At 50.4% G+C, this 26,116-nt stretch overlaps 2 protein-coding genes across 4 annotated transcripts in view; one reads left to right on the top strand and one right to left on the bottom strand.

Annotated features, from left to right (window-relative positions):
* The window catches only part of KCNIP2 (potassium voltage-gated channel interacting protein 2), a 134,568-nt gene that overhangs the window by 36,736 nt on the left and 71,716 nt on the right, over positions 1-26,116 (top strand). The window lies entirely within an intron of this gene.
* LOC127053435 (uncharacterized) overlaps positions 1-26,116 on the bottom strand; it is an 86,711-nt gene that overhangs the window by 53,538 nt on the left and 7,057 nt on the right. The gene's annotated exons all lie outside the window — the stretch shown is intronic.

The raw sequence follows: 26,116 nt of genomic DNA, 5'->3' as shown, positions 1-26,116 counted from the left end.
GTCCCATAAATGCAGGGAGGCCGTACAGCATATCGGGTACTCTTACATACATGTCATACTCCCCCACCCCGAAGCATGGTGGGAAATGCCAGTAATATTACGCTGGGAGATGCTAATGGCTATGCTGGGGTAAGATTGCCTGCAGAGGAGGGAAGTGACTTTAATAGCTCCAACATGGAGATACTATTTCAGAATAAATGTGGCTTTATTATGGAATAATTACTCTGCTTGGGAAGTGCACTAAGTAGTTTGGCATAAAAAGGAATCTTTTATTCCAGGCTGGAGTGTTGACGTGGGGAGACATTCTGCAGTCGCCGTTCTGGTCAAATTCCTCATGTAGACAAGCCCTAAGTGTGTGTTTGCCACTTGAACTATATCAGTCAAGTAGCTCCCCAGAGAGAGAGAATTACAGGGCTATAACTGCAGTTTCCTAGCCCTGCTGACAGATGGGGCTCTGCAGGGAAGCATGTGAGCTGGGCAAAGCTCCCACAGTCTGCAGCCAGCCCGTCTATAGTGCGGTGGGGTGAGTTGTGCCTCTCTGCCTAAGGCAGCAGCCTGTTTTGTCTCTCTCTGCTCTTGAGCTCTGGGTGTTCTGAATTCTAAAACGCAGTTGTTAGACCATGCAGTGAGAGTGTTGGTTTGTATCTAGCTCCTTGCTGCAAAGGTGGCTGCCCGACTGGCTTGGGCTAACACCTACCTGACATAACTGCTGGTGAACCTGCCAAGTGTAGCCTGGCTGACAGGGTGCCAGGCACCCTTCTCCAGACTCAGTGGAAGGCGCTGTTGAGGCTTCATTAGATGGTGGAGGCAGCTGTGAGCAATGGAGGGCTGCCCGAGACTACTGAGCTAAGCCCTGTGGGCGAGGAGCGTCCCTGGTTGTGGACACTGGGACTGGGAGCTGGGTCGGAGGCTGTGTGTATGTTGGCAGTGGGGAGCCAGGAGGTGAGGCTTCTTGGGCACAGATCTCACTGGAGAGGCAGATGTGGGGTTTCAGAGCAAGGATGTGGCCAGCTGCTGGCTGTCTCCACTGCCTTCGGGATCCCAAGCCTGTGTATGTGTCTCTTGACACCTCTTGTCAGTGAATACAATGGGTAGAGGGGGGCCGTGGGGTGTTTATTGCCCATACAGGGTGTTGTCAGATGTGTTGTCAGAGGCTACTGGTGTGGTGCTCTGCTGTCTCCTTGTTGGTATCGCTCGGCTGCTTGCATGTGTTCCCTCTATGTGCTGCCCCAGCTCTGCGCAGATAGCTGACCCAGCAGACCCGAAGAGAACCCCCAATGACCACAAAGTCTAGTAAGGTACGAAGGCACGTCGGCCAGGTTTATTGCCGTATTGGATACAATAATAGTTCCCTGTAGGTTTCTTAGCCTAACTCGGGGCGTACTACAAATATGTACCCACAGTCAATGGACTCGGCTCAGTCAGTGGCGGGACTTTCCACTGCCCCTTAGGCCGGGCAAAGACACCGCCCCAGGAATACATTCTGATACGCAGGTACAAACAAGTTACACATCATTCCCGACGTATTGAGGTGCAACCCCTTTACGCAGTAAGGTACAACCCCTCTATGTAGTAAGGTGCCGCCTTTCACCTTGTACATGTTGGTTTGAACAAAACAACTCTATCCATCATAGTACCCTTTTGCCCCTGTCATTGGGATGGGTCAGCCTGTTCCTTGTTATCTGTGTGGGATGTGCAAGTATGTGAATGTTCTGATCTCTAGTGTCCAGTACCTTTTAGGTACGTATCTTCTTGCAGCATCAGCCCTTTCCTTGCCAGTTTCTGTGAGCAGGGCCTGCCTCTGGCTCACAGCTTCACTTTGCTTTGTGTTAGCGAAGTCTTGACCATTACTTTAGTTCAGGCCTTAGGCCTCATACTGGGCCTCTGATACCAAGGTTTACATCTTAGGGCCTCCTCTTACTACACAGGGGAATTTTAAATCTTCACATACAGTGTTTCTTCAGATTTTACCAGCAAATCATGAGTCTTCAAATGCTACCTTACAAGGTGTATTTTGTACAACGATTGCAACACAGGGGTGTGAACATGGGCATATTCTGTCCCACCTTGTTGTACTGCTGCAAGTCTCTTAGTGCGGTCAGTGTCCCGCCACCTGACCCAGATCTGCAGGAACAGTGCTACGGCCCCAGCTTTCGAATAGCTTTGAGGAGAAACCCCTAGAGGCCTCGTGCTTCCTCACATGGCTTCACCGCCTCCTTAGACTGGACTTGTGGGCCTGCAGCCCCCCTGCTTCACCCCATGAGCCCTGTTCAGCAAGTCCCACTGAGACAGACCCTGCTGGAGACTTGCCCACTCTGCAGGGATCAATGCCCCTCAGCCGGCATTCACAGAGCCGCTCACACGGTGTTGTCAGGTCCGGCGGATTTATTCATTAACTGGGCACAGCCTAGGAAGCCCTTAGAGTAGCACAGAGAAGTGACAGTTAAAGCGTTGTCTGTTCTGGGCAGCTGGAGCCCAGCCAAGCTGCAGTGAGCCCCCTAGTTCAAGCTCTCAGACCCTCCAGCTGAGGCCAGGGCTACGCTACACACTTACTTCAGTCTCACTGCACTGCTCAGGGGACTGACAAATCCACCCCCTGAGAGACGTCGTTACAGTGACCTTAACTCCCAACATAGCCCCTGTCTCTCCTGGAGGTGGGGTAACTCAGCCAGCGGGAGAGCGCTTTCCCATCAGTGTAGAGCATCCTCCTCAAAATATAGACAGGTGTAGTGTAGCCCTGCCCTGAGAGTCCCTGACCGTCCACAGCAGCCAACGCGTCTCCTCACCTCACACCTCTCCAGTCCCGTGTTCCCAAGCTGGGCAAATGCAGCTCACCCCCTGTTTTGGGGGGCAGGGGAAGTCAACATCCCTCTGGGTCCTTGGTTGCTGGGTATCAATGTTCAGGCAACTGGATTTGCCATCCTCTCTTCAGAGGCTCCATTGATATGGAGAGCACCCAGGCAGCTCGGCAAGAACCATATGTGTCTCCATCTGCCCTGAGAGCAAACAGCCCTTTTCCACCCCCTAGGCAGCAGGCACAAAATTCCCCCAGGAGGACTCTGGGATAGTAATTCCATGCTTGGATAATAAGACTATAGCAGTAGGGATCTATAACTGATGTGATAGTGACTGTGAAATGCTCAGGGAGATTAGAGAGGCTTTAAAAATAAAAACCCTCAGTAATAATGAGGGATTTCAGCTATCCCCATGTTGACTGGTGTAACGATGCTGGTTCTGGCAGGGACCCAACTGAGGGTGCCAATTCAGGACAAATTGCTTAAAACAGGGCAGTTACAGCCCAAGGCTGGGGTTCCTTTGCAAACCCAGGCAAACCAAACCAGCCAGGCAGAGAGGACTTTGGTCTCACCCCACTGGCTAACCACAAGTCACACAAGCAATTCCCTTAGACACTCCAGTCTCCCAGTATCACCACCAGTGCCACTCGTCCTGGGGATGAATGGTTATGAAAACCAACACCCCAGTAAAAAGGTTCTCTCGATCCCAAAGGACCAAGCCCCAGATCCAGGTCAATATACAAATCAGATCTTACCCACAAATCACACGGTTGCCAATCCTCTAGAATCTAAAGGTTTTTTGTAAAAGGAAAAGAGAACCTCAGTAATAATGGGGGATTTCAGCTATCCCCATATTGACTGGGTCCATGTCACCTCAGGACAGGATGCAGAGTTTCTTGACACCTTAATGACTGCTTCTTGGAGCAGCTAGTCCTGGGACCCACCAGAGGAGAGGCAATTCTTGATTTAGTCCTAAGTGGAGCACAGGATCTGGTCCAAGAAGTGATTATAGCTGGACCCCTTGGTAATAGTGACCATAATATAATTAACTTTAACACCCCTGTGGCGGGGAAAACACCACAGCAGCCCAACACTGTAGCATTTAATTTCAGAAAGAGGAACCACACAAAAATGAGGAAGTTAGTTGAACAGAAATTGAAAGGTTTCAGAGCAGTAGCCGTGTTACTCTGTATCAGCAAAAACAACAAGGAGTACTTGTGGTACCTTAGACTAACACATTTCTTTGGGCATAAGCTTTCGTGGGTGTGATGGAGCAGGTGGATTTGACCTGGGAATGTTGCAGGGGAGTTACATTGGGGATGAGGACTTCCCTTGAAGGAAGCTACCCGGGCTGTAACCTGAGCCAGGAGGAGGGTTGGGAGAAGCAACACCTTCTGCCTGGGAGACTGGACAAAGGAGAGGAGGAGCTGGGGGGAGGGGAAGAGAGCTGCTGGAGAAGGGTTTGTTTTCAGTCTTGGTCTGGGGGGGGGGGTGCAACACAGGGATCCCCAAGCTGGGGTCTAAGCTCCTTGAACCCCCCCAGAAGGACTCGCTTGAGGGGTTCTGGTTGTACCTACACGCTCTGCTTGGGACTGTGTCCTGTCGTCTAATAAACTTTCTGTTTTACTGGCTGGCTGAGAGTCCCGGTGAATCACAGGGAGAGGGCCCTGACTTCCCCACACACCGTGACAGTGGGTTAGATCTCACTTCATGGGATGCATGCAGTGGAAAATACAGTAGGCAGATGTATGTACACACAACAACTATAATGAGACTAATCAATTAAAGGTTATCAGCAGGAGAAAAAAGTTTGTAGTGCTAATCAGGCTGGCCCATTTTCCAACAGTTGACAAGAAGGTGGGAGTAACAGTAGGGGGAAAATTAGCCTGGAGAAATAGTTTTTACTTTGTGTAATGACCCATCCACTCCCAGTCTTTAGTCAAGCCTAATTTAATGGTGTCCAGTCTGTGAATTAATTCCAGTTCTGCAGTTTCTCATTGAAGTCTGTGTTTGACTTTTTTTTGTTGAAGAATTGCAACTTCTAAGTCTGAGTGACCAGGGAGATTGAAGTGCTCTCCTACTGGTTTTTGAATGTTACAATTCTTGAGGTCTGGTTTGTGTCCATGTATTCTTTTGCATAGACTGTCCAGTTTGGCCAATGTACATGGCAGAGGGACATTGCTGGCACATGATGGCATATATCACATGGGCAGATGTGCAGGTGAATGAGCCCCTGATGGTGTGGCTGATGTGGTCTGGTCCTATGATGGTGTCCCTTGAATAGATGTGGACAGAGTTGGCAACGGGGTTTGTTGCAGGGATTGGTTCCTGGGTTAGTGTTTCTGTTGTGTGTGGTGTGTAGTTGCTGGTAAGTGTTTGCTTCAGGTTGGGGGGCTGTCTGTAAGCAAAGACTGGCCTATCTCCCAAGCTCTGTGAGTGAGGGATCATCCCAGGGCAAGATTAAGACCTTTAGAGCCCCTAAACACTGAAAAGATTATGGTGTCCCCCCATATGCAATTCAAAATAAAAACAATACTATACTGTAAAAAACTTTCATTTTTTGAAATGACACAAAACTTACATGTATGTTGAAATTAAAATAGCTTCTTTCTAGATTTTCTGATTGCAAAATTCTGGATAAGTTCATCGAAGCTGACTCGACGAAGCATGTCCGCTTCCATACACAGTAGAGAAAGTGAATCAAGTCCGTCCTGACACATTGTCTCTGAGGGTTTTTTATTCTTTTCAGCTGAGAAAGAGGGTCCTGTGGAGCAGTTAGTAATCATCGATGTTAGAAAAATACGTAGTGTGAGCTCTGCACTTGGAAATACACATGAAAGACGGAATACAATATTGTGTCATGAAGATCAACGGAACTGAATTTCATTTTTCCTGTTTCATTAAACTTTGTGCCAATATAACCGTGGAACTGCCATACTTCTCCACAGAGATTCATGTTCGAGTCAACTAGCTTTTGGGAACCTTGTGAATATTGTTCATCAGATAAGTCCATATTGTTCAGAAAAGAAAATCTACTTGATACTACTTTGTACACTTCACCTCTCCTCTTCATATGAGCTTCAAGTGTAACAGTTATAGCTTAGTAAGTAGATAGGTGAAATTTGTCTCTAGGATTCAATGCTGTTTCTGTTGCACTGCTATCATTTGCTTGATTTATTTTTTCTGATTCGCTTGCGGGACTGGGCTTCTTTGTAGTTAGTATCTGGCAAGATCTCTTTTGATATGTCTTCAAATCTTTCGAAATCATTCCTCAAAGTGCGTAAGTGGTCTGCTAATGATTGGCAGAGGTCTGCACATGTTTTCAAATCCAATTATTTTTCTTGGAGAGCTTGACTTGTGTGGTAAGTATTGTAAAATTTCATTCCACGTGGTCAACATGAATACAAACCCTAGTTCTTGCATCTTGTTGGCAATGTTTTCTGCCTCTCATATAGCTTCTCCCTTTTGTGATTGGTCTTCAGCTATAATTTCTAATGCAGCCACAATCTTTGAGCAGGACTCCAGAACGGCACTTGTTGCCGCTGCATGTGCCTCCCAGGAGTATTAGAGATTTCAACACACGATCATTGCCCAAGTATGTTTTAAGAACTGCCCATCGGTGTGCTGAGGCAGAGAAAAATGTATAAAGTAACTGGACTGTTGGGAAAACCCTTACTGCCACCGGACAGCAATCAACAGCACTGTGGCCAACAAGATTGAGAGTGTACGCAGCACATGGTATGAATACGGTGTATTTGTTCGGTTCTAAAAGCTTCTTCTGCATTCCTTGATAATACCCTGACATGTTGGCAGCTTTGTCATAAGATTGACCCCTGCACTCTGAGAAATCTGTTTTTGCAAATTTGGCACAGATAATGCAGTATTTGATTTGCCATTTCTTCACCAGTGCGGCTTTTCAAATTGAGGAATGTTATAAATGTTCAACTGGTTTTCCATCTGTGGCAGACATATCTTAGTACAATACAAGTCTGTCACATCTTACATGCATTTAACATGCGCAATTTCAGCTTTGTGGTTGGCAAAAACAAAAAAGAGAAATAACAATTTTAATACTGTACCTGTAGTGCAGGTGATTCCGCCCGCTATTGAAGTCAATGTAACTTTGACTATACGCTGTTTTCGCTTTACGCGCTAACCGCAGAACAGAACCCCGGCGTAAGATGAGACAGACCTGTACTCAGTTAATCAATGTGTGAAAGATCAGGTGTAGAGCTGACAAACTGAAGTACCCAGCAGTACTTATTTCATCCACAATAGCTGAACGAACTTTGTCTTGTGTAAGTATGATGGGTTGCCTTTGCCAGCATTCCCATATTTTGAGATATGGCCTGTTAAAAATGGGTCAAACTGAGCCACAAGCTCCAACAATCCCAAGAAATTTCCATTCTGCAATGATCCAAATGTCATTTGGTCCCCGGAGAGGCAGACCACGTTCAGCTACTGTTTGAATAACTACGATAACGCGCTGCAAGACATTGCCAGGATTCACGCTCCCCTTTAATTTGTTCCAGTTTTTGTGTCAATCCAAAGAGAGGGGGGAAAAAAACCAAATCAAGTATGTATAACTCAGAAGAATATATTAATAATATAAATTTATTGCAATAAATTTATTGCAATACATGACAGGATCTGTTTTCCTCGCATTATTTCGATTAACGTTAGTAGGACGCCCCCCCCCCCCCCGGTTTAGGTGGGGATAAGTAATAAGAACAGAAAAACGAGGGAAGAGTGTGTAGTGGAGTGTAAGAAAGTCTAACAAAGTTCTGATTTTTCCCATGATGACTCCTTTGATGCACCTTTTTTTTAATATCAAATTAAAAAAAAAATCTTTGGTGCCCCCTGCTTTGCTGCTGCCTTAAGCATGTGCTTAGTCTGCCTATTGGGTAATCCAGCCCTGGATCGTCCTTCAAGTTAGGCTGTAGATCCTTGATGCACTGGAGAGGTTTTAGTTGGGGGCTGTAGGTGACAGCTAGTGGCGTTCTGGTACTTTCTTTGTTGGGTCTGTCCTGTAGTAGGTGACTTCTGGATACTCTTCTGGCTCTGTCAATCTGTTTCTTCACTTCCCCAGGTGGGTATTGTAGTTGTAAGAACGCTTGATAGAGATCTAGTAGGTGTTTGTCTCTGTCTGAGGGATTGGCACAAATGTGGTTGTATATATTTGTTAGTCTCTAAGGTGCCACAAGGATTCCTCGTTTTTAAAAATAGCCAGGTCATCTTCAAAGGCCCAGGCAAAGTTTTGCAAACCCTGCAGCACCTCATTGATAAGCCTCTGAACGGTGGCCCCTGCATTAATTAGTCCAAAGGCATAACCTTAAACTCAGCGAGGCCAGGTTCCAGTATGAATGCTGACTTCTCCTGGGCATCCCCATCTAAGGGAATTTGCCAATACTCGCAAGTCAAATCCAGAGGGCTAATGAATTTTGCCCCCCTCTCCCCCCAATTGAGTAGGTCTTTTATCTGGGGTGCGGGGTGAGGGTCAGGTTGGATGATGGCGTTTTCCTTTCTAAAATCTGCACAGAATCTCATGGCTTTTATCCCTGTTAGGTGCCATCAAACAGGCCCTGTGCCTCTCCTGTTGTGAGCGATTACCCCTGTATCCAGTCTGTTTTCACTTCCTCCTGAATCTGTCTTTGCAAGTCTCCTTTGGCCCGGTATGCAGGGTCACTGAGGCTCCCAGCGCAGACACTCAGATATGCCCTTCCATTACGGGGTACAGATGTAAGTGAGATTCATGCTGCAGCAACTCACAAGAATTCCATTAAGTCAAAACCCTAAATGCGTTCTTGCAATCCTCATGCCTATGTTACCAACTGTGACAGATTCAAATGAAGTAAAAATCTTAAGCGAATCCACATGTTCCATAGGATCACTATGGGTAGAAATTTCATGCTCTAATAAAAATATAACATTAGGGATCTATTCTCGACCACCTGACCAGGACAGTAATAGTGATGTTGAAATGCTAAGGGAAATTAGAGATGCTATCAAAATTAAGAACCCAATTCTCACGGAGTCCCTGGGCAATGCTCTGGAACTGCTCCCCGCCAAGCCAGGCAGGACTTTGGGGAGCCTCCTCTCCCTTGGAGCAGACTTGTTCAGGGCAAGAAGCTCACACATCTTCACCTCCTGGGTCTCTCCTTGGAGCATTCAGCATCCTCTGCCCCTCCGTGCGCTTCCCACAGCGAGCCCACCCAGGCGGGATCCTGGGGAAGCCACAGGGTCCTGCACCCCCACTTCACAGTCATACGTAACTCTCGGCCAGCCAGTAACACAGAGGTTTATTTAATGACAGGAACAGGGTCTAAAACAGAGCTTGTAGATACAGCGAACCGGACCCCTCGGCCGAGTCCATTCTGGGGGGCAGTGAGCCAGACCCCCCCACGTCTGCACTTCACTTCTCGTCCCCAGCCAGCTCCAGACTAACCACCCCCTCCTCTCTGCTCAGCCCCTTTCCCGGGCCAGGAGGTCACCTGATCCCTTTGTCTCCAACACCTTCAGCTGGCACCTTTGCAGAGGAGGGGCCCAGGCCATCAGTTGCTAGGAGACAGAGTGTCAGGCATTTAGGTGCACTGGCCCTTTGCTCTGCCAGATACTTAAGAACTGCCATGGGGACACTGAGGCACCAACACAGCATTCAGAGAAAATATTAAGAACATTCCCAGTTCGTCACATCTCTCCCCCCTTCGAGACCGAACTGAGCGAGGTCACTCCAGCCAGTGACCTGGGGAAGTTTGAACCCACCAACGTTCCCATGGCTGCCCCAGCATCTGTCCCATTCCTTGGTGTGAGTTATACCAGGACAGTCCAGTCTCACGCCCTCCCTTAGGTCGAGTGTGCTTGATGGCACTTGCAGGCCGCATGTGGGAAGGTTTATGTGGCTTGAACCCTTTTGCTATCCCCAATACCCCTGGGGTTCAAACTGGGACGGGGTCTTCTCTCAGCACTTGGGCTGCAATTCAGGCTCTCTTGGTTAAGAGCCCCCATCTTGGCCTTGGCCAGCTCTGGGCTTGGGCAGCCGCCTCCCACTTCGTGGCCCAGATACAACACCTCTGCCATCCCCAACTTACACTTTCCAGCTTTTAATGTCAGTCCCACCTCCTTGAGGCAGCCCAGCCCCCGCTTCACCTGGGACACCTGTTCCTCCCAGGTCTGGCTAAAGATGCACATGTTATCAGTGTCTGCCAGGGCCAAGTTGTCCACCGCCCTCTGCTTGTCTAGAATCTCCCCAGGCCTAGGCATGGGGTCGGCATCGGACACTGTGATGGCTTTAAGCTTCTGATAGCCCCCATAAAACCAGATCATCCTGTCTCCCTTGGGGATCAGCCCCATGGGTGAGGCCCATGGGCTGTAAAATGGCTGGATCCCATCTAAAGCCAGCATGTTCCTGACCTCTCTCTCCAGGATCTGGGCTGCTTTCCCAGTGACTCTGAACGGAGAACACCTGATGGGGAGATGGGCTCCCACCTCAGGGAAGAGATCCCCCAGGGGGGTCTTCCCCCTTCTCCTCCCAGTCCTCCCCCTTCAGGTCCAGGGGTCCTCTCACTCTCCTCCCATCCAGCAGCTCAAATGGGAAGAACCCTGTGGATTCCTGGGGCACCACCAGCTGCCTCCCAATTCCCCCCAGTTCTATTTCCCCTTGGGGAGCCCATTCCCAGTACAGGGATCCCTTCTCCCGCAGGACTCTGTCCCTGCAGCCTTCCCCAAGGGGGTTTGCAGCGCTGTGGCCAGCAAGTTCCCTCAGCTTCTCCAAGGAGGGATCCCTCTGCAGCTCGGTCTGGGATTCAGCTGCTGGGGCAGGGAGTGGGACCTGCTCCCTCTTGCTGGCTGAGCCTGGGGTCACAACCCCCCTGAGCCTTGTCCCTGGTAGCTCCCTCCCTGCTGTGTAATCACTTCCCAGCAGCATGTCTGGACCAGGCAAACCTGTTTGGCAGCCGACCTGCCCTGCCTGGGTGTCCCCCCACTCAGATGGGATCTCAGCTCCCCCCGTGCTCAGCGCTGCCCTTGCTGTCCCAGTGGGGGCAGGCAGCGAGCTCTTTGCTTTGGTCCCAGCATCAGAGCCAGCGTGAGCCCCCTCTCCGGTGTGCAGGGGGGCAGGGAGCATCTCTCCCTCCCACTCAGTCCCAGGGGGCTCGTTACAGGTAGGCAGGTATCCTGAGCCCAGCAGCCCCTCCCCCCTGCCAGCCAGGTCATTTGCATTTTCACTGACCATTTCCATCCTAGCCAATTGGTTCCCTGGATTTGAATTCAAACCCTTGGCCATTACAGGAGCGGGGCCTGGATCCTGTTCCATGGGGAGACAGTCACCCCCCAACAGGGCCTCCAAGCCGATATCCTGGAGAACCCCAACTACCAGCCAGCCCAACCCCTCCTGGGTCTGCACAGGGATCCGAGCCATAGGCAGGGCGAGGGGCTTCAACCCAGGGACCTTCACCCCAGGTCCCACAGTCCCTCAGCATCTGGGGCTGCACCACCACAGTTCTCTCTGTCCCAGGGTCTCGCCCTCGCAGGCGTGTTTCCCCACTGACCCCTGGGCAGCCCCTTATGTCTCTCTGCTCCACCATCGCCAGTCCATGCTGCTGCTTCTCCTGCAGCTTTTCCTCGGGCTCTTGCTCTCTCTCACGGTCCTCTCGCTCTCTCAGGCTCTGCTCCCATCCCATCCGTCTCCAATCTCCTGATGCGGAACCCAATCGTGAAGACCCTCGTCTGATTGAGGACCAGACTCCCGGGGATGCCTGGCTGCTGCTCCCAGATCCTCTTGTAGCCCCATCTGGGCCAGGAATCTGCTCCTCAGAGCGGTCCTCCTCCTCCAACTGCACGATTAACTGTGCCTTGGTGAACGTCCCCATGCGTAACCCTCTCTGTGAGCACAGGATCACAATGTCCTTCTTAAGGAGATGGTGACAGGCCATCACTTCACCGTTCCCAAGTGGCTCTGGACTCACAGGCCTGTGTGCTCTTGGCTCCCCCATGGTTTCCAGGAAGAACCCCTGGTGTGCCAGCCCCTTCTCGTGATCACCACCTCTTTGCCAGGGTCGAGCTGCAGACTCCTCCGCCCCTGGGACTGCTCCTGCAATCCCCAGGGGAACCCTGCTACTGCAAAAATCCTTCTCTCTCCCAGGGTTGAGCAGCAAGCTCCTCCGCCCAAGACTGCTCGCTGCAGTCCTCAGGGGGACCCCGTTACTCCAACAGTCCTTCTCGCTGGTCACACACTCCCAGAGGTTAACTGCCCCCTGAAACCGTCCCTATCTGAGCCTTCCGCACGGCCTGGTCCTCAGTTATCCCTCCTTTGTTTTACTGTTCCCCAGTCACTTACTGCAAGCAGCGCCATTCACTGGGGTGCAGTACATCCCACCGCTAGCCACCAGTTGTCACGGAGTCCCCGGGCAATACTCTGGAACTGCTCCCCACCAAGCCAGTCAGGACTTTGGGGAGCCTCCTCTCCCTTGGAGCAGACTTGTTCAGGGCAAGAAGCTCACACGGCTTCACCTCCTGGGTCTCTCCTTGGAGCATTCAGCATCCTCTGCCCCTCCGTGCACTTCGCACAGCGAGCCCCCCCCCCAGCGGGGTCCTGGGGGGAGCCACAGGGTTCTGCACCCCCACTTTGCAGTCAGACGTGACTCTCAGCCAGCCAGTAAAACAGACGTTTATTCAGTGACAGGAACAGGGTCTAAAACAGAGCTTGTAAGTACAGAGAACCGGATCCCTCGGCCGGGTCCATTCTGGGGGGCAGTGAGCCAGACCCCCCTCGTCTGCACTTCATTCCTCGTCCCCAGCCAGCTCCAGACTAACAACCCCTCCCAGCCCCTCCTCTCTGCTCAGCTCCTTTCCCGGGCCAGGAGGTCACCTGATCCCTTTGTCTCCAACACCTTCAGCTGGCACCTTTGCAGAGGAGGGGCCCAGGCCATCAGTTGCTAGGAGACAGAGTGTCAGGCATTTAGGTGCACTGGCCCTTTGCTCTGCCAGATACTTAAGAACTGCCATGGGGACACTGAGGCACCAACACAGTATTCAGAGAAATCATTAAGAACATTCCCAGTTCGTCACACCAATAATAGTGGGGGATTTCAATTATCCCCATATTGACTAGGAACATTTCACTTCAGGACGAAATACAGAGATGAAATTTCTCGATACTTTAAATGACTGCTTCATGGAGCAGCTGGTACAGGAACCCACAAGGGGAGAGGCAACTCTAGATTTAATCTTAAGTGGAGCGCCAGAGCTTGTCCAAGAGGTAACTATAGCAGGACCGCTTGGAAATAGTGACCATAATACAATAGCTTTCAACATCCCTGTGGGGGGAAGAACATCTCAACAGCCCAACACTGTGGCATTTAATTTCAAAAGAGGAACTATACAAAAATGAGGGGGTTAGTTAAACAAAAGTTAAAAGGTACAGTGACTAAAGTGAAATCCCTGTAAGTTGCATGGGCGCTTCTTAAAGACACCATAATAGAGGCCTAACTTCAATGTATACCCCAAATTAAGAAACACAGTAAAAACTAAAAAAGAGCCACCATGGCTTAACAACCATGTAAAAAGCAGTGAGAGATAAAGACTTTCTTTAAGAAGTGGAAGTCAAATCCTAGTGAGGCAAATAGAAAGGAGCACAAACACTGCCAGCTTAAGTGCAAGAGTGTAATAAGAAAAGCCAAAGAAGAGTTTGAAGAACGGTTAGCCAAAAGCTCCAAAGGTTATAACCATGTTTTTTAAGTACATCAGTAGCAAGAAGCCTGCTAAACAACCGGTGGGGCCCCTTGACGATCGAAATACAAAAGGAGCGCTTAAAGACGATAAAGTTATTGTGGAGAAACTAAATGGATTCTTTGCTTCAGTCTTCACGGCTGAGGATGTTAGGGAGATTCCCAAACCTGACTGGCTTTTGTAGGTGACAAATCTGAGGAACTGTCACAGACTGAAGTGTCACTAGAGGAGGTTTTGGAATGAATTGATAAACTCAACAGTAACAAGTCACCGGGACCAGATGGCATTCACCCAAGAGTTCTGAAAGAACTCAGATATGAAGTTGCGGAACTATTAACTAAGGTTTGTAACCTGTCCTTTAAATCGGCTTTGGTACCCAATGACTGGAAGTTAGCTAATGTAACGCCAATATTTAAAAAGGGCTCTAGAAGTGATCCCGGCAATTACAGACCGGTAAGTCTAACGTCAGTACCGGGCAAATTAGTTGAAACAATAGTTAAGAATAAAATTGTCAGACACATAGAAAAACATAAACTGTTGAGCCATAGTCAACATGGTTTCTGTAAAGGGAAATCGTGTCTTACTAATCTATTAGAGTTCTTTGAAGGGGTTAACAAACATGTGGACAAGGGGGATCCAGTGGGCGTAGTGTACTTAGATTTCCAGAAAGCCTTTGACAAGGTCCCTCACCAAAGGCTCTTACATAAATTAAGCTGTCATGGGATAAAAGGGAAGGTCCTTTCATGAATTGAGAACTGGTTAAAAGATGGGGAACAAAGGGTAGGAATTAATGGTAAATTCTCAGAATGGAGAGGGGTAACTAGTGGTGGTCCCCAAGGGTCAGTCCTAGGACCAATCCTATTCAATTCATTCATAAATGATCTGGAGAAAGGGTTAAACAGTGAGGTGGCAAAGTTTGCAGATGATACTAAACTACTCAAAATAGTTAAGACCAAAGCCAGATTGTGAAGAACTTCAAAAAGATCTCACAAAACTAAGTGATTGGGCAACAAAATGGCAAATGAAATTTAATGTGGATAAATGTAAAGTAATGCACATGGGGGGGGGGGAAATAACCCCAACCATACATACAATATGATAGGGGCTAATTTAGCTACAACGAGTCTGGAAAAAGAACTTGGCATCATCGTGGATAGTTCTCTGAAGATGTCCACGCAGTGCGCAGAGGCGGTCAAAAAAGCAAACAAGATGTTAGGAATCATTAAAAATGGGATAGAGAATAAGACTGAGAATATATTATTGCCCTTATATAAATTCATGGTACGCCCACATCTCGAATACTGTGTACAGATGTGGTCTCCTCACCTCAAAAAAGATATTCTAGCACTAGAAAAGGTTCAGAAAAGGGCAACTAAAATGATTAGGGGTTTGGACAGGGTCCCATACAAGGAAAGATTAAAGAGGCTAGGACTCTGCAGCTTGGAAAAGAGGGGACTAAGAGGGGATATGATAGAGGTATATAAAATCATGAGTGATGTGAAGAAAGTAGATAAGGAAAAGTTATTTTACTGATTCCCATAATACAAGAACTAGGGGTCACCAAATGAAATTAATAGGCAGCAGATTTAAAACAAATAAAAGGAAGTTCTTCTTCACACAATGCACAGTCAACTTGTGGAACTCCTTACCTGAGGAGGTTGTGAAGGCTGGGACTATAACAATGTTTAAAAGAAAACTGGATAAATTCATGGTGGCTCAGTCCATAAATGGCTATTAGCCAGGAAGGGTAAAGAATGGTGTCTCTAGCCTCTGTTCATCAGAGTGTCTCTAGCCTCTGTTCATCAGAGTGTCTCTAGCCTCTGTTCATCAGAGTATGGAGATGGATGGCAGGAGAGAGATCACTTGATCATTGCCTGTTAGCTTCACTCCCTCTGGGGCACCTGGCATTGGCCACTGTCGGTAGACAGATACTGGGCTAGATGGACCTTTGGTCTGACCTGGTACGGCCTTTCTTATGTTCTTATGACAGTGCTGCCCGTGGGAGCCAGCTGAGTTCACTCAATCAGGGTGAACTGCAAACCAAACGGGGCAGACAAACCCCAAATGCTGGTGGATCTTCCAATACTTGGGTTTACCAAACCAGCACAAAACAGCTTTTGTATTACCCCACTGGTTACTCAGAAGTCCAAACAACGCAGTTCCCTTAAAGTACCCAGCCTCAGGCCTCCATCCAGACACACCTGTCAGATATGATGATGGTCACTGAAAATCTTATCTCATCATATAAAAGAAAAGGTTCTTCCAACCCCAAAGGATCAGTGTCATAAACAGATAGCTACGGGTTAATGTCTTTCACCTGAAGCACCTGACCAGAGGACCAATCAGGAAACCGGATTTTTTCAACTTTGGGTGGAGGGAATTTTGTGTCTGAGGTCTTTGTTTTCTGTCTGCCTGCTTTCTCTGAGCTTTGGAGAAGTAGTTTCTGCTTTCTAATCTTCTGTTTCTAAGTGTAAGGACAAAGAGATCAGATAGTAAGTTATATGGTTTCTTTTCTTTGGTATTTGCATGAATATAAGTGCTGGAGTGCTTTGATTTGTATTCTTTTTGAATAAGGCTGTTTGTTCAATATTCTTTTAAGCAATTGACCCTGTATGTGTCACCTTAATACAGAGAGACCATTTGTATGTATTTTTCTTTCTTTTTTTATATAAAGCTTTCTTTTTAAAACCTGTTGGAGTTTTCTTTACTGGGAAAATTCAGGGAATTTGAGTCTGTACTCACCAGGGAATTGGTGGGAGGAGAAATCAGGGGGAGATCTGTGTGTGTTGGATTTGCTAGCCTGATTTTGAATTCCCTCTGGGTGAAGAGGAAAGTGCTTTTGTTTCCAGGACTGGGAACGGAGAGGGGGAGTCACTCTGTTTGGATTCACAGAGCTTGTGTCTGTAGCTCTCCAGGAGCACCTGGAGGGGGGAAGGGAAAAAGGATTATTTCCCTTTGTTGTGAGACTCAAGGGATTTGGGTCTTGGGGTCTCCAGGGAAGGTTTTTTCAGGGGGACCAGAGTGCCCCAAAACACTCTAATTTTTTGGGTGGTGGCAGCAAGTACCAGGTCCAAGCTGGTAACTAAGCTTGGAGGTTTTCATGCTAACCCCCATATTTTGGACGCTAAGGTCCAAATCTGGGACTAAAGTTATGATAACCTGTAAAGGGTTAACACAGGGAACCAAATACCTGACCAGAGGACCAATCAGGAAACAAGACTTTTTCAAATCTGGGTGGAGGGAAGTTTTGGGTGTGAGTTCGTTGTTCTTTGTCTTGGGTCTGTGCCCTCTCGGCTCTAAGAGTGATTTTTCTATCTCCTGGTTTTCTAATCTTCCGTTTCCAAGTTGTAAGTACAAGGATAGTAAGACAATAGGTTTATATTTTCTTTTGTATTTACATGTGTGTAGTTGCTGGAATGTGTTAAATTGTATTCTTTTGGAATAAGGCTGTTTATTCACTTTTTTTTCTTAAGCAATTGACCCTGTATATTGTCACCTTATTACAGAGACTATTTTTAATGTCCTTTTCTTTCTTTTATATATAAAGCTTTCTTTTTAAGACCTGGTGGAGTTTTTCTTTAGTGGGGACTCCAGGGAATTGAGTCTGCAGCTCACCAGGGAATTGGTGGGAGGAAGAAGTTGGGGGGAAAATCTTTTTGTTAGATTTTCTAAGCCTGACTTTGCATACCCTCTGGGTGAGGGGGAAGAGAGATTAGATCTCTCGGTACTTGTGTTTCAAGGATGGGAAGCAGGGAATCTCCTAGGGTCGTCCAAGGAGGGGAGCCTGGGAGGAAGTAACAAGGAAACAAGGGGAGGGGGTTATTTCCCTTTGTTGTAAGACTCAAGGCATCTGAGTCTGAGGGTCCCCCAGGGAAGGTTTTGGGGAGACCACAGTGAGCTAGGCATTGTATAATTCCTGGCTGGTGGCAGCAATTACCAGGTCCAAGCTGGTAACTAAGCTTGGAGGTTTTTATGCTAACACCTATATTTTGGACGCTAAGGTCTAGATCTGGGAAGAAAAGTTTTATGACATGGTGTGCAGCATTGTGGGAAAGATAGAAGCCAGTAGGAATATTATATTTCTTTTCTCTGCTAGGGGCTTTTAAGCAGAGAGGGTTTGGTTTTAAAAGGAACCAGAGAGAATTTTTTTTCTGTTCTCTCCTGGCAGTAGCTTACATATTAAGCAAGGAACTATCAAGCTGTGACAAAGGGTCTTTTGTTAGACAATAGCACTCCGATTGAGAGTCAAGTACCCAGCACAACACACATGCAAATAAAGTGGTTTTTCTGGTTTACTTTACATTTAAAAGATTAGCTAGAGGGGAAGAAAAAGGCACTGTTCCTAGGCAGATCCCAGGAGGCAACAGAGAACCTGCATTTCAGGCAGTAAACACCAGAGGGCGCCTCAGCACAAGAAAGCAGGAACCATGCGTTCCAAGGAAAGCCTGAGACAGGAGCGAGCACGGCAACAAGCCATAGACAAAGAAAATGAACATAGGAGATGGATGGAACTAATTAATGCAGAACTAGCCAAGGAAGAGGCAGCCCACAGAAGGAAACAAGAAGAAGAGGCAGCCCACAAAATAAAACAAGCAGAAGAAGAGGCAGCCTACCGCTGAGAAATGGAAAAACAACCAAAAAAAAGTGAATAAACAGCCTTATTCCAAAAGAATACAATTTAACACATTCCAGCAACTACACACATGTAAATACAAAAGAAAACAATATAAACCTATTGTCTTACTATCCTTGTACTTACAACTTGGAAACGGAAGATTAGAAAACCAGGAGATAGAAAAATCACTCTCAGAGCCGAGAGGGTCACCGAACCAAGACAAACAACAACGAACTCACACCCAAAACTTCCTCCACCCAGATTTGAAAGTCTTGTTTCCTGATTGGTCCTCTGGTCAGGTGTTTGGTTCCCTGTGTTTACCCTTTACAGGTAAAAGAACATTAACCCTTAGCTATCTGTTTATGACAATCAGTCACACACCCACGTCCAATTACAACTTAGATCTTATCCAAAATATACACTATAGCCAACTCTTATTAAGTAAGCTAAAAAATTTTTAAAAAGAAAAGAGTGTGCTGTTAAAAGATCATTATACAGACAGACTTGAATTTAATTCTTGAGGTTCACATGCACAGCACAGATGAGCTTGCAGTTGCCAAAAGTCCTTTTAGAAATAGTCCAGAGGTTACAGTCCAATGTCCATATTCAGGGTGACTCCAATCAGTGATTGGGGAATCTCAATCCTTGTGACTTAAGGTTTTCCCCCTCTTGAAACCCAAAGCAGATCTGAGATGAAGTAGGATCGTGTCCCAGGGTTTTTATACATTTCCAGCAGCCTTTTGGCCTGAGAAAACAATAGGCTGAACTCTCCTTCTCCCAAACATCCTGGCAATTAGCACAGGGTAATTTATCCATTAAACAGTTCAGATTCAGGTTGCCACAATCTTCAAAGAGACACATAGACAATAATCCTATTTCACTCGTGTCTTCCTAAATGTGAATATTTCTGTTTTGATCTTTGAATCAAAGCTCTAGCAATAGACAAGACTTGTTTGCTGACATCCCAAGCCCTGAGCAAACACCTCCCCTTCTACCTCTAACAATGCCGGCTGCATTTCAAAGCTCTATTCATTTACAGATCTTCCTAACCAGTCTCTAAAGTTCGGCCATGGGGCAGGTCAGTCTGGGAGGTAATTAACTCTTTCTGGCCCTATCACCTTTCAGTGAGATATTGTATTACACTCACAACATCACACCAACACCCACACCCAGGTGAGCCAGACTCCTCCCAGCTGTATGTTTGTCAGAGTTCAGCTGAGACATGGGGCCCTTGGTGTCACAGAGTGTGGGGGAGTCAGGGCCCTGCACCCCACTTCCTGCGAGTCACCGGGACTCTCAGCCAGCCAGTAACACAGAAGGTTTATTAGACGACAGGACACAGTCCCAAGCAGGGCTTGTAGGTACAACCAGGACCCCTCAGCCGGGTCGCTCGGGGCGGGGGGGGCAAGGAGCTTAGACCCCGGACTTGGGGTTCCTGCCTCTTCCCAGCCAGCCCAAAACTGACACCAAAAACCCCTCCAGCCGGCTCCCTCCCCCTCCTTCTCTGCCCCACCCTCCCTCCTGGCTCAGGTTCCAGGCTCAGGTCCTGTCCCTCACCTAAAGTCATCTCCTGCTCTCCCCTCCCCCATGCAGACAGTGCCGGTAAAACCAGACCCAGGTCAATCCACTCTGCTCCCTACTGCGTCACACTTGGCTTGAGCTGGCACCCGATCTGCCAGCGTCACCCACCCGATGCCCTCTCCCCCTCCAAAGCACAGTCAGACCCAGTTTGTATTAATGGGAGCAAGGCCGGAGACTCTTCACTGGGGCCTGGGGCCCTCTCCTGATCCTGTGGTGTAGGGCCAAGCCAGGTGCCAGGAATGGGGGAGCTGGGGCCCCCTGGACACAGCTGAGCTGGGGAGCAAAGGGCAGGGCATGGATGCTCCTGGATAGGTTCTTCTCTTCCCCTCCTTACCATTGTGGTGGGGAGCTGTTGTGTTGCACCCCAGAGGTGGCTTCATTTCAGCAGGGGGGTAATCCCTGGGAACCCCTTCTCTGCCTCACAGGGGCACTGAGATGGCAGCACAGAGCGGGCAGGGACCCCTAGGCTGGCTGGCTCTGTAGCGCCAGGGCCTCGGTAGGTCCTAGATGCTCCTGAGTGCCCCCTGTGCTGGTGCATGTCCAGGCCCTTTCTCTCAGCGCAGAGGGCGGTGGCTCGTTACTGTAGGGTCTCTAGGGGATCGGGCTCCGAGCACGCTGCTGTGTTGTCGTAGGGCTGCGCTGATTCCTCTGCCACAAATTGACTTTCCCCAGTCCTGCCCTTGGTAACTGGGCAGTGCTTCCAAAGCCAGTCCCCACTGCCGGCCTCCCGGCACCTGCTTCCTGTCTGCACAAGATCCACCTGCCTTCCCCAGCACTGACACGCTTTGCTTCCCGCCCTCCACCTGCCCAGGGACCCTGCTCCCTCCTGCCCCGTGACCTCTTCCTCCCCCTGCTGCCCCCACAAGTGCCCTGCCGCCGCGCTGACTCCCAGCGAGCACCTCATCTCTCCTCCGCCTTGGACCCACGGCATGGGTACCCACTGCCTGGTGTTCCTCTCCTCCAGCTCCTGCCAGGATCCCCACCAGCCTGGCCTCTGCACCTCCTCCAGGCCAGGCCTCTGGGCCATGGGCTCCTGGGCCTCTGCTGGTCCAGGCACCAAGGGCTGCTCCCGCCTCCCTGGGCTTCTGTGACACACCTGGCCTCTCCTCCTCCTTTCACTGTGCTGCCTTTGGCCATCACCCCAGCTCACGTGGCTCCAGCCCCTGTCCTGTGCCTGTCTCTGTCAGCCCAGTGTCACACTTCAGCTCAGGGCCGGCTCTATTGTTTTTGCCGCCCCAAGCAGTGCGCCAAATTGCCGCTGCGGACGGCAGGGGCAGTCTGTGTGCTGTTATGGCAGCACACGTGTTTCTGCGGCTGTGGCAGTTCGGCGGCAGCTTCTGTCTTCAGCTGCCCGCAGCGGCAATTCAGCGGCTTCTGTCTTCCGGCTGAACATAGAAACTACCACCGAATTTCCACCACCGTGGAAACACGCGTGCTGGCCTAACAGCACAGGGACTGCATCTGCCGTCCACGGTGGCAATTCGGCATGCTACTTAGGGCGGCAAAAACACACAGACTACCGCCCCTTGCAGATTGCGACCCCAGCACCTGCTTGGAATGTTGGTGCCTGGAGCCGGCCTTCCTTCAGATGAATCCCACCGGGGCCAAACCCGAGTGCACACCTGCCCCCTCCTCCCAGCCTTGCCCGCTGCCTCCAGCCTGGGGCTCGCTGATGCCCCCCTTGTACAGCCAGGCCACGTCTAAGACTTGCTGCCTCTTCGCCTGTGACACCTTGAAGAGCGGACCCGAACTTTGCCCCATAGTTAGATCTGCCCCCACCCCGGGAGTACCACTGCCATCCCTAGCACCCATGTTGCACCCTGCCCCGCATTCCCCTCCTCCCCCTGCTCTGACCGGGCCGCCCCTGTTCTGAAGCCATCCACACCAAGAATCCCCATCTAACTCGGTGCTCCCCAGCCCGCTCTGCTCCACCAGCCGTGCCAGCCTCACCCGCCACCTTGCATGCCATGCACTGTGCCTCAGGCTGGGCTGGTCACCCTGGGTTCTTTCACATGTTCACCATTTGGGTCACTGGAAATGCCCTGGCACCACGCAGAGAGACAGGAGCCTCCCGGTCCACTCTGCCTGCATGTACTAGCCCCTTTCCTGCTGCCTCCCAGCTGTGCCCCGCTCCGCCTCTGTGTAGGTCATAAATTCCAAGGCCAGAAGGGACCACTATGATCTTCTAATCTGACCTCCTGTGTAGCACAGGCAACAGAATTTCCCCCCAAAATAATTCCTAGGGCAGATCTTGTACAAAAACAGGTGTGCTAAGGCTCAGAGAGGTGCGGCTCTAGGAGGCGGAGGGGCCTGACCCCTGAGAGAGAGTGGACCCCCGAGAAGGGCTGTCTCACTGGAAGAGGCACCCCTCACGGACCGCACAGGGGCACGGTCTGTGAGTCCGTGACAGTGTCATTAGGTCTCAGAGTCAACACCTCACCAAGGTGAACAGGAAGAGCTCATGACTCTTTTAGAAGTGTGTCATGGACTCACAGGTTGTGGCCCCGTGCGATCCGTGGGGGGTGCCCCTTTCAGTGAGACAGCCCTTCTCGGGGGTCCTCTCTCTCGGGGGTGAGGCCCCTCCGCCTCCCGGAGCCACACCTCTCTGAGCCTTAGCACGTCTGTCTCTGCTGTGGGCCCCCTCAGGGAGTCCCCTCACTCTGAGCCCCCAGGGCCTCCTCACCCCTAAAGGGGTTGATGCCATCCTGTTCTCTGGCCTGGAGTGACTCTCAGCCAGCATAACACAGGAGAGTTTATTGAGAGTTGAACCTAGCACAGGAAACTCTGACTCTCAGGCCTGGCCTCCTTCAGCACAGCACATCCCAGTCCCCCTGCAGCCAGCTGGGCTCTGCCTGCTCCCTGTCTCCAGCCCAGATTCCCCCCCCCCTGCCCCCCGCTGGTTCCCAGCTGGGCATCTGAGATCCCAAACCCCCTCTGTCCATTGTCTTGTCTCCAGGGAAACAGGGTCGTAAACAGGAAGGCCTGGGTCTCCTCTCCTCTCAGCCCTCCTCTGGCTGGGGCTGGTCAGGTCACCGGGGTCCTCTCCCCGCAGCCCATTGTCCTCCCACGGGCCAGAACTGGCTGTGACTCCTGAGCTGGGTCCCCAGGTCACCAGTTGCTGGAGTCTCCATTCTCCAGGCCACAGGCCAGGGTCCCAAGTTCCCTCTCTGGTCCTCTGTACCAACAAACCCCCTCTCCCCTCACCTCAGTAAAGCAGTAACACCCGGGGACACTGAGTCCCACCCCCTCTGCATGCAGACCACTGGAAAACACAGAAAACCTCCCCACTTTGTCACAAACTGGTCCAGCTGTTTTCTGTGGCTTCAAATGAGCCCATTGCTGCTGTGCCTGGACAAGGGGCACAGCACCTGTTCCTCCCTTGTGCTGATTCGGGGTTGCATTCGGAGGGTTTCCTGGGCAAACAGGAGGATGAGATTAATGAATATTGCTAAATGAAAACTGAAATCCTGCCAGAGCAGCTGGCCTGTTCAGGCTCTGACTGCGCCCTGCTGGTGCTCTGCAGGCTGCTTTGTTAGGGCAGGGTTGCTCAGGACCAGCGGTGGTGGTTGTAGGGTTGCTCGGGTACTGCTCATGCTGGGGTGTTGTCATGGGGTTGTTCAGCACGCTGCTGTGTGCACTGGCTTGGAGGCTCGCTCGGGCGCACTTGCCTGTAGACGCAGGTTTGTTATTGTAGGGTGCTCGTGAGCACTCGGCTGCTGTTCGGGTGTTCATTCTGGTGGGGACACACCATCCTTCGGCTTTGTATATGCTCTTCGGTTCAGACCTGGGGTGGGAGGCAGGGCAGACTTGGGCTGAGGACCCCAGGCAGCGTATCCCGGGCCAGTGCATGCTGTGCTGGGGTGTTGTACCAGTGGCCCTGAGACCTGGGACCTCTGGCTGACTAAGCACAAGTCAGCCCATTAGCTGGGAGGCAGTAGCAGGCTCGTATGTGATCCAGCCACTAGAAGGGGCAGAGAGCTGCAGTGTGGTCATGTAGTTATCACAGGCTAATGGGAGACTGGAGGGGGTGCAGCCTGACCCAGCTGGGGAAAATTATCCAAACCCCAGCTCCTGTGCGGTAGGTGTGATGCCAAGGGAGATGAAGGGTGGTGAGCTGGCGCCGTTGGATAGGAGCTGCTTGGAGACCTGCCAGGAGAGGAGCTCTGCTGTGGGTGAAGTGGATTCTACGTACCACACCCATGACGGAGCTGTCTGAGCCTCTGACCTTCCCTTCTGTGCCCCGGTGGCTGGTGTCATGTGAGGGGTCCCAAAAATCAATCCCCTTCCTTGCCTCTCCCCAACCCAGTTCCTGGTTCCACCCAGTTCATGGGTGTGACCCACAGAATCAGCAGTTACACTGCCAGAATGTGACTAAGGCAGAACCCACTGATGCCACTTGGGCTTTCAGCCGGCCTGCCACTGGGTCTGCACACATGGCCATGATGGAAGGTAAGGGGGCAAGGTACCATCATGGAGCAAAAACTGGCTGAGACAGTAGGATTGGTCAACACCCACTGTGGCCGGTGCCTCTGTTGCTACGGCCTGTTTTAATATTTATTAATGATCTGGAACGGGGGGACTTGAAGATGACACAAGGTTATGTAGGTTGGGCAGGACCAGAGAGACCCAAATCCAGCCAAGAAAATGGACAACATGGTGGCAAGTGACTCACACTGTGAATAAATACAAAGTAATGCATGGTGGGGGCCGGGGACTTTTTAAAGTACTCAGACAGAGGCCGGGCAGAGTTGTTGTGTGCTTTTGGACGTATAATACCAATGTTTATTTTTAAGCTTTTCTTATTTTGATTTTAAATTTTCACCGTTGTGGGAAACCCAAGGGGTGTATGTCAAGCATGTAATGCCGGCAGCTGCTGAGATGCAAAATGTTAAAACTTTTCAGCAGCAGCAAAACCCAAATTGTCGATATCCCATGTCAAAATAAATAAAGTAAATATCCTTAAATCGACCCCTAAGAGGTTCTCGGGCAGCGCTGTTCTTTGTCTGATCAGCACCAATGGAAATATTTTTCCATTGGTTTGCGCATATGGTGAAATCCAAGTTTACTGACATTTACCGATAACAATCTAATCCTTCCACGCCTACTGTACATTACCTAGGGCCCTAGATGAACTGTATCAACCCCAGAAAGGGCTCCTGGCTCATTGTTGACAGCTCAAGGAGACCTCAGCTCACGGTGCAGCTATCTCTTGAAAAATATATATATATCTAACCAGGTGTTAGGATGTGTAAGGAATGGGCTGGGGAATGATCTGGGGACTATTCTAATGCCAGCGGATAAATCAGTGGTGCAGCCTCCCCTGAATCCCAAGTGCAGGTCTGAGCAGTCCCCTCACACAGAACTGGAAGGGGGGTCAGAGAAGTGACGAAGGATCCAGGGCCTGCAGAGCTCTCTTCCAAAGAGAATGAAAAGAGCGGGAGTGGTGCCTGGGGCAGGCAATAAGAGGGGTGAGGAGAAAAGTCTGTAAGAAATGGCAGGCCGCGAGCAGGGAGCCTGGGAGCTGTTGGCCCTGTCCCATAACACACGAACCTCGGCATGCTCACTGAAATGATGCAGTGGAAATGCTTTCACGTGGCAGGATTAGCATGTGGAACTCACTGCCAGAGGACATCACTGAGGCCAAAGACTTAGCAAAATGCAGAAAGAGACTGGACATTTTCTATGGATAACAGGAACTCACCCTGCCCCTGTGTGACGCCCCAGCCTGACAGAGCATCTCCCACTAACGCGGTGGGGGTGTGTGTGTGCTACAGCCAGCATCCCACCAACACACTGTCCCCAGGGCACACTGGAGCCTCTCTTTCCCCTGCCCCTGTGGGCGTCATTTCTCTAACACACCCCTCTGGCTCAGGGCAATAACCCACTGCCCAGACGTTGCCCAAGGCCAAGGGATCAGCTGAGCCCAGGGTGAGGCCTGCATGGGGCACTAGGGGTGGGCCCTGTGTAGCCCCCCCATGCAGCCCTAGCTACAGTGAGAGCAGCAGGGCTAGTGCTGGTGCCCAGGCCATGGGGGAGGGGGAGTGGATGTGCCCCACTGTGCCCATGCGCAGCTGATGCCTGGGGGGATGTGCCCTGCCCCACTGTGCCCATGCCTGGCTGGTGCTTAGGGAGGGATGTGCCCTGCCCTGCTGTGCCCACCCCCATCTGTTGCCCTGGGGGATGTGCCCTCACCCACTGTGCCCAGCCCTGGCTGGTGCCTGGGGGGGATGTGCCTACACCCAGCTGGTGCCTGGGGGGGGGATGTGCCTTGCCAGGGGGGATGTGCCCACACCCATCTGTTGCCCTGGGGGACGTGCCCTCACCCACTGTGCCCAGCCCTGGTTGGTGCCTGGGGGGAGATGTGCCCTCCCGGGGGGGATGTGCCCACACCCAGCTGGTG

The sequence above is a fragment of the Gopherus flavomarginatus genome, chromosome 6, assembly GCF_025201925.1.
Source record: "Gopherus flavomarginatus isolate rGopFla2 chromosome 6, rGopFla2.mat.asm, whole genome shotgun sequence".
Taxonomy (NCBI): Eukaryota; Metazoa; Chordata; order Testudines; family Testudinidae; genus Gopherus; species Gopherus flavomarginatus.
This window is presented reverse-complemented; position numbering and strand designations above follow the sequence as displayed.